Consider the following 17,990-nt stretch of genomic DNA (forward strand, 5'->3'; position numbering starts at 1 on the left):
TATAAAGTCAAAGTGAGTCTGATAAACAGACATTGCATTCTCACCAATTAGATAAGCAGCTTGAACTTTGGCTCACTCAAAAAGTGGAAGAAATTACAAATACTGTAGCCACCACTTTTTAGCACAGATAGTTGGATGAAATACAAACAAACCTTGCAAACATTTCTAAGCGAGGGCACATATTTCAGCCTTGTGGGAAAAAACGGACAAATACAATGACTTCTGACAAATACATCATCAGCAACAGTTTCCCATGCAGCTATCCTACTAGCCACAATAAATACACAAAAGCTCTGGATGTTGAAAACCTATTGCATTGTTCTGTGCTAAGGAGGAACGCATGTATGGACAATTTCATATTGGAAGCGCATGACACATGTAAGAAATTGTAATAGATACTGGAAACTTGTTATAACAACTTCTCAACATAAGCTATCCTTTGTACAAAATGCACCCACCCCCTCTTTTCTCTCAGACTCATTCTGCTTTCATCAGATACCAACCACAGACACACACACACGCAGAACAGGCCCCTGCAACAACAACACGCATACACATTCTTTTCAAGGTTGGGAATCGAAGACAAAGAACAATGTTAAGAGCCAATGGAACGTCGACACCAGGCCCGAACAGGACTACCCACGACCCAGATCGACCAATCCGACGAACAGACTCCCAGAATATACATACGTCATATACTGTATAAATGAACTGTACAACATGTTTCGGGCCTCCCTTCCGACGGTTCCATACGAGCTAGACGAACGGGGCCGTGCAGCATGCTTTGCCAGATATCTTTACCTTTGAATAAACTGCCTTTACTATACCTTATCCACCTCGTCCAATGTCTCAACTTGGCCTCCTGTGTCCAATAACGATTTATCAACAAACTTGGTAGCAGAGGATGGTTTGTTAAAACCTTTGAATTCGGTCCATAGAAAGTTGATAAGAGAAGAGACAAGTTGGAGAAAGATTCCAGAAGGAGGGGTGACCTGTAATCAGGAGCCATCGGGGATTCAACTCGCCTCAGGAAACTGATCAAAGAGCTCGACAATTAAAGGTAAGCAGAGCCTGTTAAATCAAAATCTGCATATTATATTATAGTCAATACCCAAATTAAGATCAGTGTTACTGAGCGTGAGTATGAATTGCTGTTAAATGAATGTGAAATTGTTATAAACCTAAGGCATTGTGTAAAGATATATGTGAAGTATAAGATCAAGTCGAATTAGTAATCTGGAACTAGTTGAATTGTTGTTCAACTAGGAGTATCGGTGAGAAATCTAAGCTTGATGAAGTGTTGAAATGTAATGTAATGTGTTCAAGTCGTATTAGTAATCTGGGGCTAGTGGAAATGGCACCCCACTAGGAGCATCGGTGAGAAATCTAAGCTTGACATTTCGGGATTCAAGTCGCATTAGTAATCTGGGACTAGTCGAACTATTCTTCGACTAGGAGCATCGGTGAGAAATCTAAGCTTGAGCTAGGAGTAATGGTATTAAACCTGAACTCGCCAAATTAATGTGAGTGATTGAACATTCCACGAGACTGATTGTTACTAATTACTGATATTCTAAATTGAGGCTGTGTTAAAAGTGACCGCCGAGTCAAAAAGTTTAGGCCGTTTTGCAGCCGCCGGGCTGGGTGATGACTTGATTTTTCCCTCTTGTGGTGTTGGTAATTCCTTAAGGGCTAGAATTAATTTGACAATTATTATAGAAGCGCTAGAGTTTATTACTATATTGTCCCAAAAGGACATTTCTGAAATATTTTGGCAAAATATTTAATTAATCGAATAAGTGAAAAACAATAATAACTTTTGGGAAAAAGTTCCTAAAATTATTATTCTAATTATTTTAGAAGCGCTAGAGTTTATTACTATATTGTTCCAAAAGGACATTTCTGAAATATTTTGGCAAAATATTTAATTAATCGAATAAGTGAAAAACAATAATAACTTTTGGGAAAAAGTTCCTAAAATTATTATTCCAATTATTTTAGGAGCGCTTGAATATACTAATATATTGTTCCAAAAAGATATAGCTGAAATATTGTTGGAAAACGGAAAAATAATTCATTGAATATACGGCAATAAAATTCTTTGTGTACGAGGGTGGGACACAAGAGATAGGTCTGTGTCAGCACCAAGGATACTTCGCTGGTTTCGACCAGTGACGGGCTAAGTATACTAAGATAGTAATAGACCCAGACATAGCTTAACGACAAAATGGCCACGACCACCGTCCCCAAACACAAATTCAATGAATACTTAGATCAGAGAATAAAGGACAGAGCAGGGGGAAAAATACAGTATAAAACAATAAAGAAGGTGTGGGAGGAAGTGAGGCTAAAATGGACACAGGCAGGTTACCTTAGTGGAGCTGCCCCATCAAAAGGGCAACTCCTCACTATGGAGAAAGAACTAGAGGAAGCAGTGAAGGAAGGGATAGAAAGTGAAGTTGAAAGGAATAAGAACCACTTATTCAAAAAGGAAGGTACAAAACATAGGGAAAGAGCAGAGGCAGAACTAAGAATAGGAACGTGGGCAATTGAAGAAACAAGAAGAGCACTCCCATACAAAAAACCTGACATGATGGGGGTGGTCACTGGAGCCCCAACTGACACCAAAGAGGGTATGTCCAACAATAATAACACCTCACCTGCCACCACAGCCGCCCCATCGGCCCCAACCCATCTATACCCGGAACTGCCACAGGGAGAGAAAACAACACCACCTCCCTATTCCCAAATACCATTCACCCACCTCCCTCAAAACCCTTTTCTGACCCCTGCTGTGGTACAGGCACCGGTGTTTGTGGTGCATGGAGGACACCTAAAAGGTAACATGACTTTGGGGATCCAAGAAGGGCAACTCATGTGTGAAGAGAGAACTGATCATCGAGAAAGGGAGGAAAGGGATAGATCTCACACACAAGGACGTGGTGAGGGTTCGAAACCAGCCTCACTACAGGGACATGGTGGCTCTCTACCAACCTACCCACAAGGACGGGGTGGTGGGTCTCAATCAGGCCCTTTGAAGAGAGAAGACAAAGATCTGATTCAGTTTTCTTCCACTCCAAACCCAGACTGGTTTAGAAGCAGAACACGGGGGGATAGTCAAACAGTCACTGAAGGGTCATGGTCGCCACCAGGACAATGTTCCTCTGGGGCCTCATTAAGAGGAATCCCCAGCAAGGACGATGAAGGTGAGAACAGATCAGGACAAGATGAAGAGGAGGTGGAGCGAGACATCAGGGACTCAGTGGCACTGGCCAAATCTATGTTAGAAGATGCTGAACGTGGAGGGGGCTCGTTCCATATAGAAGGGGTAATGATGGGGAAGGTGACGGATTTGATCGAACCTATCAGACGGTCCGTACGTCTCAGGGAACAGAGCAGCAGGGGTGTCTCGTCCAGGGCAGACTGGGATCCCCAACATGGAGGACGGGGAGGGTCAGAGATGCAGATGCCGTTGAGACCCACTCCGGACGGAGGGCATGAAGAATACCAACCCTGGAAAATGACAGACCTTACCACTTTGATGGGACAACTACCCAGCCTGCATGGGGGTGCCTCTGCATGGCTCCTCCAACTGCAAACACTGACTTCAGGTCTACGGCTCTGTCTAGGTGACATGAGGGCCCTTCTGGCTAGAGCAACAGACCATACCACCATGACTGCTCTGATAAGAGATGCAGATCTTGCCACAGCCCCGGCAGCACTGGCCCAGGGAGTCTTCCGAACACAATTGTGGGCAGTGTTGAGAAGGGCATATCCCACAGAACGAAACCATGCAACCCTTTCATCATTCACCATCAATCCAGGGGAACAACCGGCAGCCTACCTCGACAGAGCAAAAACCACATGGAGAACTGTCCACGAAGAACCATATGACCACACTGCCACCACGGTCAGCATGTGGAAGGAGATGGTGGTGAGCGGAGCTCCAAACGAGGTCCGTACTAAACTCAGGGGCACTGTGGGGTTAATGGCACTTCCCCAGGCTCAGTTCAACTCCCATGTGCATCACCACATCACCCAATACAACAAGGATAAGGGAGGGGCTGAAACACAAGTCCAGTCCCTACAGGTACAACTTTTGAAACTACAACTGAAAGAGGCCCAGAAAGGGGAAAAACCCAAGAAACAGATGGTGGCTGAAGATCAACCAGACATCTCACAAATCATTGAAAAAACGGTTTCACAAATGATACAGCAACAACAACCACCCATGTCAACCCCACAGGGACCTCCCCTACCATCACAACTCCTGGATCAGCCGCTACCCATGGTCGCCCCACCATACTATCAACCAACACAACAAGGCTATCCTTCAACATGGGGACAACAACCACGTTACCCATCACCCTGGGGGACAGGTCAAGCACGACCAATGGACTGCTACAATTGTAAACAAACTGGACATATGGCACGTCAGTGCCCATACCCATTGACACCGACCCAACATTACTGGATGACCAATCGGGCACGACAAACCACCCCAAGAGGACGTGGAGGAGTCCGGCCACAGATGTACCAACCACGTGCGGGCCCTCAACCTGCATACAATCACCCAAACCCAGACCCAAATCAGCAACCTCCTCCTCCTTTCCAGGGCATGTCTGACGAATATGCCCCATGGCCCTGAAGTTGCCCACCACCACCAGACGGGAGAGGGGGGCAGCATTTTCCTCTCCACACAGAGCCAACAGTCCTGTGTGAGGTGGAAGGAGTGACCCACCAATTTCTAGTAGACACAGGGTGTACATACTCTGCTATCAGATCCCGTCAACAACTCTCTTCGGAATCCATACAGGTGGTGGGGGTATCAGGAACACCCGAAGCACAAAAGAAAACCATTCCGTTACTCTTCTCTTGGGGCCCATCTAATCTGAAGCATCAGTTCCTATACTGCCCCAACTGTCCTATCAATCTTCTTGGAAGGGATCTCCTGTGTAAACTGCAATGTTCGATATACCTTACAGAAAATGGCGTTGAGGTCTCCATTGATCCTATTCCCTCAACACCAGTTCATCCCGTCAAAATACTGATGTTACCTATCATCCCAACCCCTGTGTTGTCAGCAACACAAGAAATCTATTGGCTAAAATGCATTGAGACAGGTCCTGGGACCCCGGAGGTCCAGTTTAAGTTCAATCAACTGAAGCCACAGATCTATGCATTACACTCATACAAAACCCCGCAAGCTGAAATCCACTGTACACTGAATGTGACAGACAATGACGTGAACACATACACCGATGACTGGGATGAGAACATGATGCACCTAACGCCATCCGTCAGGTGTTGCACCATTGTGTGTGGACAAGAGGGGGTGGCAGCACCAGTCATCCTACCACCTCATCTGAAATCCTGGTACCTACTAGGGGAGGAGTCAGCTCCCCATGTTACACTGGCAGTGGGAAACGGTTTCGAAGCAAGGAGCCTGGGCCCTATGATCAGACGAGCATCCAAACTTCAGTGGGAACCCACCCAAACACCGGGAATACACAAGGCCACCACTGAAAACATGTGGAGGTTCATGACTGTTGACACGGAAGAACACTGTCTTCCAGAACGACTGACCCTGCCAAGACACCATGGTAAGCCATACACCGACCACCCATCTACCAAAGCATTGATCTCCACCATAGATGAAAGTATATGGACTCACACCCCTTTTGATGTGGGCCAACTACAGGTGGCACCGGTCACCATCACCCTACTGAACCCAGATCAAATACCTGTTTACCGAACTCAATACCGTTTGAAACCCGAACAGACCATGGGGATCAAACTGACCATTGATGGGTTACTGAGAGCACAGGTTATCTATCGAACTGTATCTCCATGGAACACGCCGATCCTACCAGTGCTGAAAGCTGGAGGAGAAACATACCGGATGGTTCAAGACTTCCGAGCAGTAAATGACGTTACTGCACCTATAGACCTACCTGTCCCTGACCCTCACATCACTCTGAGCAATCTGTCACCAAAACACCAATACTTCACGGTGGTGGATCTGGCTAATGCTTTCTTCAGCATCCCACTTGATGAAGCCTCTCAGCCACTCTTTGCTTTCACATACGAACATCAACAGTACACTTATTCGGTTCTCCCACAGGGTTACAGGTGTTCTCCCGGAATTTTCAACCACATCCTTAAAACACACCTGGCAGAGTTGAAAATCCCAGAAGGTGTGATACTGATCCAATATGTAGATGACCTTTTGCTGGGGGCTCCCACTTCTGATCTCTGCCTACAGATGACAAAAACATTACTGGACTTCCTGGCCGTCAAAGGATACAAAGTCAAAATGAGCAAAGTCCAGTCCTGTCGCAGAACTGTCCTTTTCCTTGGCAGAGAAATCTCGGGAGAAGGAGCAGGACTCTCCAAAACCCACAGAGACTCTATACTTCATCATCCACGCCCCATCACTGTGTCGGGAATGTTGTCTTTCCTTGGCTTGACAGGGTACAGCCGAACACACATCCCAGACTACACTGCCAGAACTGAGCCACTGAGAGAAATAGTGCGAGAGGCGGGACCAAGGAACCTACACTCGTCATTGACATGGACCACTGAAGCATCAAAGGCTTTTGCACTCTTGAAAACAGATCTCTCAGTGGCAGCAGCCTTGACATCACCTGACTACAAAAACAAATTCCATCTGGATGTTTCTGAAAAAGAAGGATTCACATCATCCATCCTTTTTCAGAAACAAGAGGGGGAGAGAAGAGTGTTGATGTATCACTCCTCCAAATTGGACCATATCGAAGTAGGACAAACCACATGTTCCAGGTATGTAGCTGCAGTGGCAAAAGCTATTGAAAAAACAGCCCACCTGGTAATGTGCCATCCATTGGAAATCCACACCCACCATGGGGTTGCAGCATATCTGATGAGCAAAGAATTCACGTTCAGCGCTGAAAGAAAAACGAAAATCCAGAATAAATGCACACAATCACACATCACATTTGTCAACACTGACAAAAACATGGCAGACGCACTCAATGCTGAAGAAGGTCTACCCCACTCCTGTGCAGAAAGAGCTGCACAAGAACTGAAACTGAGACCTGACTTGGGGAACGAACCACTCACCAACCCGGACTTATGGTTATACACAGATGGATGCTGCTATAGAGGAGAGGAAGGGAACATAGCAGCATACTCAGTGGTACAACAGCTTCCAGACGGGTCACACGTGACCTTGGAATCTGCCATCATCCCACAACCTGCATCGGCCCAACTGGCAGAAATCATAGGTTTAACACAAGCTTTGGAAAAGGCTGAAGGAAAGACTGTAAACATCTACACCGACTCAGCGTATGCTCATGGAGCAGTCCATACTGATGGACCACAATGGGTTAGACGCAACTTCACCACCACAGGAAACCTGCCAATCAAACACAAGACACAGATGGAAAAATTGATTAAATCAGTCTCACTACCTAAGAAGGTGGCCATCATGAAGTGTAAAGGACATCAACAACTGAAAAACAGAGTCAGCGAGGGAAATGATGCAGCTGACAAAGCAGCCAAGAAAGCTGGTGGATACACCCCGAGACAAATGATACTACAGACCCAACCAGCTCGGACTGAGCTCACAGAGCAACACATAAAATAACTCCAGTTCTCTGCAGGACCCTATGAACACTCAGTATGGGGACAGAAAGGTGCCACCAAGGGACCTGATGAATTGTGGAGATGCCATGATGGCAGACTAGTGGCCCCTGCAAACCTCTGTCCAGAACTAATACGAGAGGCTCATGGGCCCACACATGAAGGCAAACTAAAGACTTTACAGAAGGTGTCCCACATCTGGTGGCACCCCCATATGAAAGACATGACAGATTTGTTTTGTGACGAGTGTAGCATTTGTGGTAGCCACAATCCAAAGAAACCATATCAAACACCCATGGGTTCATACCCAGTCCCTAACGCTTGTTTTCAGGACATCAGCATAGATTACACAGATATGGGGCCAGACAATGTGACAAATGGAAAAAGGTACCTGTTAGTTATGGTAGACAGGTTCTCTAAATGGGTTGAGGCAATACCAACAGCAAGGGAGGATGCAAAATCGGTCATTAAGTGGCTGCAAACCGAACTCATACCAAGGTATGGAGTCCCCAGGCAAATCCGATCCGACAACGGATCCCATTTCAGTAACAAACACCTGAGACAGGTGGAGGAAAGATTTGGCATTGTACACAAATTTGGGTCAGTGTACAAGCCCCAATCTCAGGGCCTCGTGGAACGCTCAAATCAGACCCTTAAGGCTAAGATAGCTAAGGTATGTGCAGGTTCGAAGTTGACATGGGTCGAAGCCCTGCCCCTGGCGTTGATGGCCATGAGAGCCTCGCCAGGTGCAGGCACCCATCTCTCTCCTCATGAGATAATGACTGGTAGAGTCATGCCTGGTCCACCAAGGGAGGGAGGTCATATGCCCGCCCTTGATGTACAACAAATTGTAATGTCTGAATATGTGAGAAAACTGACGGAACTTTCTGCAGCTCTCTCCAAACAGATTCACAAGGTCCAAGAGGGGGAGCTGACGGGAGATCCGCCGCAATTGAAGGTAAAAGTTGGGGACTGGGTGAGGGTTAAGGTCCACAAGAGAAAGTGGCAGGAACCCAGGTGGACTGGACCGTACGAAGTGAAGGAGGTTACTTCACACTCAGTCCAGGTCAAAGGTAAATCGGGCGCACCTTGGCATCACCTTACACATTGCACACCAGCCCCAACGCCTTCCAGAACTCTGACTGAAGTCAGGGCTGATTTGGCCAATCTCAATTCGACTCCAACCAAACAAACCTTAGTCGGTGAAAATGGGACGCCAGCCCCAGTTTCCACGAACTAAGGCTACTCGCCTAGGACCGGGATATCTCAATCCCTGGGAGAAACTGGGAATTTCAGGTCCCTTGTTTGTTATTTTCATAATCATTACTGGAGTGTCACTAGGAACTTTCACATGGCTTATACAACAGCTCACACATCCACCCCTCTCACATCATACAACTACTAATGTCACGTCTAACATTACCCTCGATCTCACCAGTCCCGCCATACACAAACGTAGCACTACAACCACAGACCAACCATGCACTCCAACAAAGGTCAGAAGCACCACCTTATGTGTACCCGCTAATGTGACCACCACCATTACACTGCCTTGGGGGGTATTGGGAAAAGCTAGGAATGGCCTGGGAGGGCATGCTCTGGAGTACACCAGATTTAACTGGTATATGACAAAAGGGGGGTTTCAGGAGTGGTCATGGAAGAGCCTGGTCGCTGAGACTGGTCCTGACTGGTCCAGTTATTCATCAGGGCAAGCAGTTCTTGTCTGGCGACAAAGATTGTCACTGACTAGGACTGGATTGCATAATTGGGGACTATCACTAATTATCCGACCAGGTACTGGGACGGGTTGTCAGGATTTTATACTAGCACCACATGTAGATTCTAGCAAGGATCTACTCTACTGGCCATTAAAAATCTGCATTACACAACAGGCTCAGCCCTCTGCTATTTCTGACCGGTTTACTGTTTTAACATCTAAGGGGAAGGGTGATTGGGGTCCTATTATTATGGTCACCACTCCTACCACCCCTGATGATACCATTCTTACTGCCACCGGAATCTCAGGTTTCTCTAACAATTGGCTCCTATTGACCGAACAAGCAGCTAACACGACCCTGCAAAGCTGCGTCGTTTGCATGGGAGCTAGACCATTGCTCCGCATAGTCCCAGCCGCTATTAGCGGAGACTGTCTAATGCCCCTTATGGACAAAGACAACCCACCTGAGAAGTGTTCACAGTGGGACGCTGTTTATCCGGTAGTCACCACGGTGGTCAAGAAACCGATATTCTCCTCCAGTGTGGCTAGAGCTAACTTCACATGCATAACCATGACAGGTGGAGGGACATTGTTGGGTAAGCTCCCTGTTAGTTGGTGCTTGTACACTCACATGCTCACAGCAATCTTTAAACCAGTGTCTAGAGCTGATGTGTGGTGGTGGTGTGGGGGAACTAGTCTGTTTGACAGACTTCCCCACAATGCCACTGGTACCTGTGCACTTGTAACTCTTCTGTTGCCCATCTCTGTTTACCCCATAGGCATCCAAGATCTGCTCACCCGTATACAAGCCCTGGGTCCTGAATATTGGCCTAACAGGACCAAGCGCACGGTGGGCCCTTCTGCTGGGGACTCAACTTACATTGATGCAATTGGCGTCCCCAGGGGGGTACCAGATGAGTATAAATTGGTTGACCAAGTAGCCGCGGGGTTTGAATCATCATTTTGCTGGTGGTGTACAGTTAATAAAAATGTGGACAGAATTAATTACATTCATTTTAATGTCCAGAAACTGGGCAATTGGACTCAACAATGCTTCGAGGCGGTCCATGGACAATTGGCAGCTACATCCCTGATGGCATTTCAAAATAGAATCGCGGTTGATATGTTATTGGCTGAACGGGGGGGGTCTGTGCCATGTTTGGTGAGCAGTGTTGTACTTTCATTCCCAACAACACAGCTACGGATGGGAGTCTGACTGTAGCATTGGAGGGACTTCGTACCCTTAATGGTAAGATGAAACAACATTCTGGAGTGGACACTTCTATGTGGGACTCATGGATGGATGCTTTTGGTAAATATAAGACGCTGGTTTCCTCTATCCTAGTATCTATTTCCGTTTTTGCGGGCATTCTTGTACTTTGTGGATGCTGTTGCATTCCATGTGCGCGCACGCTTGCTAGCCGTGTTATCACTGCCGCCATAGACCCTAATCAGGAAAGGGCCCAAATGTTCCCATTGCTTGCTGATGGGGAAGCTGGACCTGTCTATCTATTTGATGACTAAGAAACTTTTATGTCACGTCTCTTGTGAGACGTGAAGAGGGGGAATCAAAAATTTGTCTTCTGACAAATTTTACCCAATTGCCTTTTTACTTTTATGTCACGTCTCTTGTGAGACGTGAAGAGGGGGAATTAAAAATGTGTCTTCTGACAAATTTTACCCATTTGCCTTTTTACTTTTATGTCACGTCTCTTGTGAGACGTGAAGATGGGGAATTAAAATTTGTCTTCTGACAAATTTTATCTAGTTTATTCACGTCTATAAGACGTGAAGAGGGGGATTTGTAAGAAATTGTAATAGATACTGGAAACTTGTTATAACAACTTCTCAACATAAGCTATCCTTTGTACAAAATGCACCCACCCCCTCTTTTCTCTCAGACACATTCTGCTCTCATCAGATACCAACCACAGACACACACACACACACACGCAGAACAGGCCCCTGCAACAACAACACGCATACACATTCTTTTCAAGGTTGGGAAACGAAGACAAAGAACAATGTTAAGAGCCAATGGAATGTCGACACCAGGCCCGAACAGGACTACCCACGACCCAGATCGAGCAATCCGACGAACAGACTCCCAGAATATACATACGTCATATACTGCATAAATGAACTGCACAATATGTTTCGGGCCTCTCTTCCGACGGTTCCATACGAGCTAGGCGAACGGGGCCGTGCAGCACGATTTGCCAGATATCTTTACCTTTGAATAAACTGCCTTTACTATACCTTATCCACCTCGTCCAATGTCTCAACTTGGCCTCCTGTCTCCAATAACGTTTTATCAACATTATCTTCAGCGGAAAATGTTGGCACTGGAGAGACTTGCCCTCCACTAAGCAGAAGAGATACCGTGATCAAGAAGGAGGTTCACCCGGTGTGGGGCTCAGCCATTGCACTCTGGCTGTGCTGACCCCTTGCGAATTTTCCAAATGTGGGAATCTCGATTGCATAATTTATGGTAGTGGTCGTTTGCGCTTCACCCTGATGTCTTTGTTAATGATAAACCGTTGCTTGGCGGCAGGCGTAAGGATGACTTGAGTCAACTGACTGTGCTTATGGAGATCTTTGAAGTCAGTTGTGAAAGAGACTTTGTGGACCAATCGAAAGGTGGAAACATTTGTTTGTAGCAAAACATTGTTGGCACTTTGTCGAAACATTATGTTGCGAAATGCAGCATTGTATTTATGCCACGCTGGTACTTCAATCAAGAGATAGTTGAGAAGCCACTCTAACCCCCTCCCCCCGGTCATGATGTGTCATACGCGCCCCATGCGCTTCCAATATGAAGTTGTCCATACATGCGTTCCTCCTTAGCACAGAACAATGCAATAGGTTTTCAACATCCAGAGCTTTTGTGTATTTATTGTGGCTAGTAGGATAGCTGCATGGGAAACTGTTGCTGATGATGTATTTGTCAGAAGTCATTGTATTTGTCCGTTTTTTCCCACAAGGCTGAAATATGTGCCCTCGCTTTGAAATGTTAGCAAGGTTTGTTTGTATTTCATCCAACTATCTGTGCTAAAAAGTGATGGCTACAGTATATGTAATTTCTTCCACTTTTTGAGTGAGCCAAAGTTCAAGCTGCTTATCTAATTGGTGAGAATGCAATGTCTGTTTATCAGACTCACTTTGACTTTATATGGTGTACCAAGAGATGTGCCTTCGCTTACGGCCATACCAGCCTGAATACGCCTTTCCTGATTGGAGAAGTGACGACAGGTGCGAGTTTTGAGCTGTGAGTGAGTGTTTGCTGGAGAGTGTTTGCTCGAGAGCTATTTTTGTTAATTAATTGGATTTCGCAATATAATTTATTATTTTCTTCAGTTGAATAGTTTTAAGTTTGGTTAGTCTTCCCCCTTGCAGTTTTGCTGCTTGGGGGAGAGCTTTTTTGGATTCATTTTTTTACTATGACGGACAACATGGAAAAGACAAACGGAATGGACAAAGACAACGAAAAGGCGCAACGGAAGAAAAATGAAGATAAAGAAGGAATGAAATATGGCAAAGAATACACGGTGGCAATTGAGTTGGAAGGAGAAGACAAGGTGACGACAATGGAACTACTACGAGCAATTAAGGAGGTGTGTGGAGAGGTGGTGGGATGCCGAATGAAAGGGGATAAGAAGTATGAAGTTACGATGAGAAACGAAAAAGGAAAAGAACGTCTAATGGATGGAATACGGATAAAGGACACCAGGATTCTGGCGAGAGATATTAATGTGAAGGAATTGGTGGTGTCTTTCATGAATCTCCCAGTATACGTAGAAGATGGTGTGATACTGGGCAAGCTGAGTAGCTGGGGAGTGGCGGCCGTCTCGGAGATAAGGAGGAGAGTTTGGCCAGGAACAGAGGTGGTTGACGGGACACGTTTCTGCAAGGTCAAGTTCACAGAAAAAGTGACATCATTGCCTTATTCTACAAGAATTGAGACGTTGGAGGGAGCAGAATATTTCAGGGTCATTCATGACAAACAGGTCAGAGTGTGTCGTTTGTGTATTCAACCCGGGCACATAGTTAAAGACTGCCCGGAATTTAAGTGTTTCAAGTGTGGCAATCAAGGACACTATGCGAGAGAATGTGTCGGAGAGAAGGAAAGGAATTTTTGTGGTGGATGCAGAAAGAGATTGGCGGAGTGCAACTGTGGAGAGGTTAGGGCTGAAGAGGGGAGTCAAACACTATTCGAGGAAGCAGTTGTATTGTCGCAAGAAGGAGAAGAAGATGGAGGAGAGGACGTGGCAGAAGGTGGAGAGACGGAGGAAGGAAGAAGGGAGAAGGACCAGAAGATGAATGAAATTGGGAGCAGTGTATGGACTCAGAAATAAGAAGAGGGAGTTTTCAGGAGGAGGGGGGGAGTAGACTGGGGGGAAGCACGGGGGACTCACAGGTTTTGGGGGAAAGCACAGCACTAACAAGTACCACGGGGGGTGAAGAAATGGAGGGGGTTGTGGATTTGATGACAATAACAGAAACGGAGATGAACACGGGGAGCACAACGACGACAATACCAGAGACGGCGATGAGCACGGGGAGCACAACGACTATACCAGAAACGGAGATGAATACGGGGAGCACAACGGATGTGGGTGACAAGAAGTTGAGTTGGCTGGATAACATGGACTTGGAGGAGATATCGGACACGGATGATGGGGAAAAGATTGAAAGAACGAGGGAAGGATACAGGAAGAGGAAAGCGGGGGGAAGAGGGGGAGAGAAAGGGTGGAAGAGGAAAGAAACTGGATAACAGGTAGAGGATAATGAAATTATATTTTATTATTTTATTATTTATTAGAATGGTAAATATAATGTCAATAAATGCAAATGGTTTGAGAACAATGGGAAAATTTAATAGAATTGTACAAATGAAGAATTCAGATATTTTATGTATTCAAGAGACGCACTGGGATAATGCATGTGTTTTAGAAGTAAAACAAATATGGAGGGATTTTATTTATGTTAACAATGGCAGGGGAAATTCAAGTGGGGTTGCAATTTTATTAACTTCTTATGGCTGCAAGGCAAAGTGTTGAGTAGCCAGTGAAATCGTGCCCATTTCAAACGGCCTCCTACTCAAATCTTGCTTGTACAATATGAATATTATTATTCTTTTTGGATAGAAAACACTTTCTAGTTTCTAAAACAGTTGGAATTATTTCTCTGAGTGAAACACAAGTCCTTCTGCAGCACTTTTCCTGACCAGGAAGTGAAATGTCAGAAATCTATGCTCTTTTCAATCTGATGCCTATACATGGTCTTAACACCTACGAGTCTGCTGACAGTCTATACGCCTTCCTATTGGTGTAAAGAGGATGTCAGAGAAGAAATTTTTTTGCTCCTCTTGGTCTGTGGTGGAAAAAAACCTATTTCTTTGACCTGAGCGCCAACTTCCGGTATTCTGAAGGAAGTGGGATGGACTTCTGTTTTGCCTTCCTAACGAACGGCTAACGTCTCCGGCTCGAATTTTTTTGGATATATGTGACCATATCATCGTAATGTATGTTTTTTCAATATAGTTTAATCAGATTATTGAAACTTTATTCGGGAGTTTTGCCGTGTTCCGTCGTATGACTGTGTTTACGTTGGGCCACGGCTACTGGAAATGGTAAATTAACAGGGATATTTCTCATTCTGAAACGAAACAACGACTCATCTGGACAGAGGACGCCTGTTTCAACATTCTGATGAAAGATCAGCCAAAGTAAGACTCATTTTATGATGTTATTTCATATATCTGTCGTGCATGTGAACGGGTCGTGGGCGCCCAAATGTGTCTCTCTATTGTGGCTACGCTAATATAGCGATACATTTTGTTTTCGCTGTAAAACATTTAATAAATCGGAAATATTGTTTGGAATCACAAGTTGCCTATCTTTCAATTGCTGCAAACTATATATTTTTCGGAAATGTTTTATGATGAGTAATCAGCTATTTGACATTGGTGTCTGTTGGTGTCTGTAAATATTATGGCTGCTTTCGGTGCACTTTCTGATTTGTAGCTGAAATGTAAAATATGATTTATACCTGAAATATGCACATTTTTCGAAAAAAAATATGCTATACAATAAATATGTTATCAGACTGTCATCTGATGAATTTGTTTCTTGGTTAGTGGCTATTTATATCTTTATTTGGTCGAATTTGTGATAGCACCTGATGGAGTAAGAAACTGATGCAGTTAGAAAAGTGGTGTCATTTGCTAACGTGGTTAGCTAATAGATTTACATATTTTGTCTTCCCTGTAAAACATTTTAAAAATCGGACATGTTGGTTTGATTCACAAGAAGTTTATCTTTCATCTGGTGTCTTGGACTTGTTAATGTGTGAAAGTTAAATATTTTTAAAAACTAGCTTTTGAATGTCGCGCCCTGCACTTTGAGCTGGATGTTGTCATAGTGTGGGCGGTGTCGGGCTTGCAGCCCAAACAGGTTAAGGAAGGATGTAGTAGAAAATGTGAAGAAGATATATAATGATAATAATGGGAGGATTTTAATTTTGGATTTTGAATATATGAATAGGGTTTTTAGGATTATAAATATTTATGCGCCGAATAATGAGATAGAGCGAAAGAATTTATTTTTAGAATTAGGGAAATGGTGCAAGGGTAACTGTATTTTAGTAGGGGATTTTAATGTTAAAATGAATAGACTAGATATGAAAAGGGGAGCTATTTTTAGAAATGACGTATCTAGGGGGGTCTTAAGGAAGATTATGTTTGAAAACAGTTTGATTGATATATGGAGGGATGAGAATCCGAACAAGAGAGGAATTTCTAGAAGGCAGGTGGTTTTAGGGGAGTTGAAACAGACACGAATAGATCTGGTTTTAGTAAATGAAGGTTTAAGGGATTTTATGAAAGAAATTAAGTATGTTTTTACAACTTTTAGTGATCATGCTGCGTTGGTATTTTCTTGTGGAGTAAGGACACCTACTAAATCTGGTGGGCTGTGGTGTTTAAATAATAGCTTGCTAGAGGAGGAAAATTATATTGAGATGATATCAGAATGTATTGGGAAGGCCAAAAGACAACAGTTAATGGAGGAGAATATGGGGTTGTGGTGGGAGGAGCTGAAAACCAAATGTAAGGAATTGACTATAAAATATGCTGTTAAGAGGAATTATTTTTTGAAAAAGAAGGAGAGGGAACTACGTAAGAAGGTTCAACATGAACTTGAGTGTATAGAAAAGGATGAAGGTCATGGGGTGGAGGATTATTTACTGGCTAAGGATGCACTTGATGAATATGAGAAGAAGAAATGTTATGCGGCGATTGTAAGGAGTAGAGTGCAATATGCGATAGAGGGGGAAAGGTGTACTTCATTTTTCTTGAATTTAGAAAAAAGAAGACAAGAGAAGATTTATATTACGGAGTTAATTAATGATAAAGGGGAAAAGGTAAATGATTTGGTGGGGATTCTGGATACGGTCGAGAGATATTATGAATGCTTATTTAAAAAAGAAGAGGTTAATGATTCCTGTATGGATAAGGTGCTTGAACATGTGGATACTAAGTTAACGGAAGGGGAAAAAAACATGTGTGACGAAGATATGAGTCTAACTGACATTAAGGAGGCCATATTAGCTGCTAATTGCAATAGGAGTCCGGGGTCTGATGGTCTAACTGCGGAATTTTATAAATCTTTTGCAGATTTGTTGGCTCCAATTTTAAGAAAACTGTATGAATATATTGAAAAGACTCAAGTGGTGCCAGATTCGCTGGCCACAGGAGTTTTAACCATACTGTATAAAAATAAAGGGAGTCGTGTAAATTTGGATAATTATCGACCGTTGACACTTTTAAATTGTGATTATAAGATCTTAGCCAAGGTCTTAGCTAATAGAGTTAAAAAAGTTATGGGAGAAGTAATAGCAGAGACACAAGGATATAGTGTACCAGGGAGGGATATTTCTGACACAGTGGGAACAATAAGGGATGTGATAAAGCATATGGGGGAGGAAGGGGGGTTTGTGATGAGTTTGGATCTAAATAAGGCTTTTGATAGAGTTGATCATTCCTTTTTATTGCGTACACTTGGGAAATTTGGTTTTGGTGAAAGAATGATAGGTTGGATTAGATTACTGAATGGATCTGCAAGGAGCAGAGTAAAATGTAATGGGATTTTAACAGATTCTTTTCCTCTGGAGAGATCTGTTAGGCAGGGATGTCCGTTATCAGCTGCTCTTTATAGTTTATCGGTGGAGCCGCTTGCAGCAATGATTAAAGCAAACAAATTAATTAGAGGTATACGGATACCGGATGGGGGGGAGAGTGTTATACAGCAATATGCGGATGATACTACATGTACTGTGATAGATGTTGAAAGTGTGAAGAATGTAATGGAGTGTTTTGAGGTATATGGCAAGGCATCAGGGGCAAAACTTAATGTTGAAAAATCTGAAATAATGTATATGGGGATAGATGAAAAAGTGGACTGTGGATTCCCTTTCAAAAAGGCTGAAGGTTATATAAAGACTTTAGGGGTGGTTTTGGGGGTGGATAAAGAAGGGACGAGAGATGAGACATGGACTGGGGTTTTGAATAAAATAAAACATACTCTATCCTATTGGAAGGCAAGAAAACTGTTTTTGAGGGGGAAAGTGGTGGTGATTAATTCATTGGTGG

At 44.1% G+C, this 17,990-nt stretch overlaps 1 pseudogene; it reads left to right on the forward strand.

Annotated features, from left to right (window-relative positions):
• Positions 1 to 11,702: 11,702 nt before the first annotated feature.
• LOC120035665 lies at positions 11,703 to 11,852 on the forward strand (annotated as a pseudogene).
• The last annotated feature ends 6,138 nt before the right edge of the window (positions 11,853 to 17,990 follow it).

Source organism: Salvelinus namaycush, unplaced genomic scaffold (assembly GCF_016432855.1).
Source record: "Salvelinus namaycush isolate Seneca unplaced genomic scaffold, SaNama_1.0 Scaffold1084, whole genome shotgun sequence".
Lineage (NCBI taxonomy): Eukaryota > Metazoa > Chordata > Actinopteri > Salmoniformes > Salmonidae > Salvelinus > Salvelinus namaycush.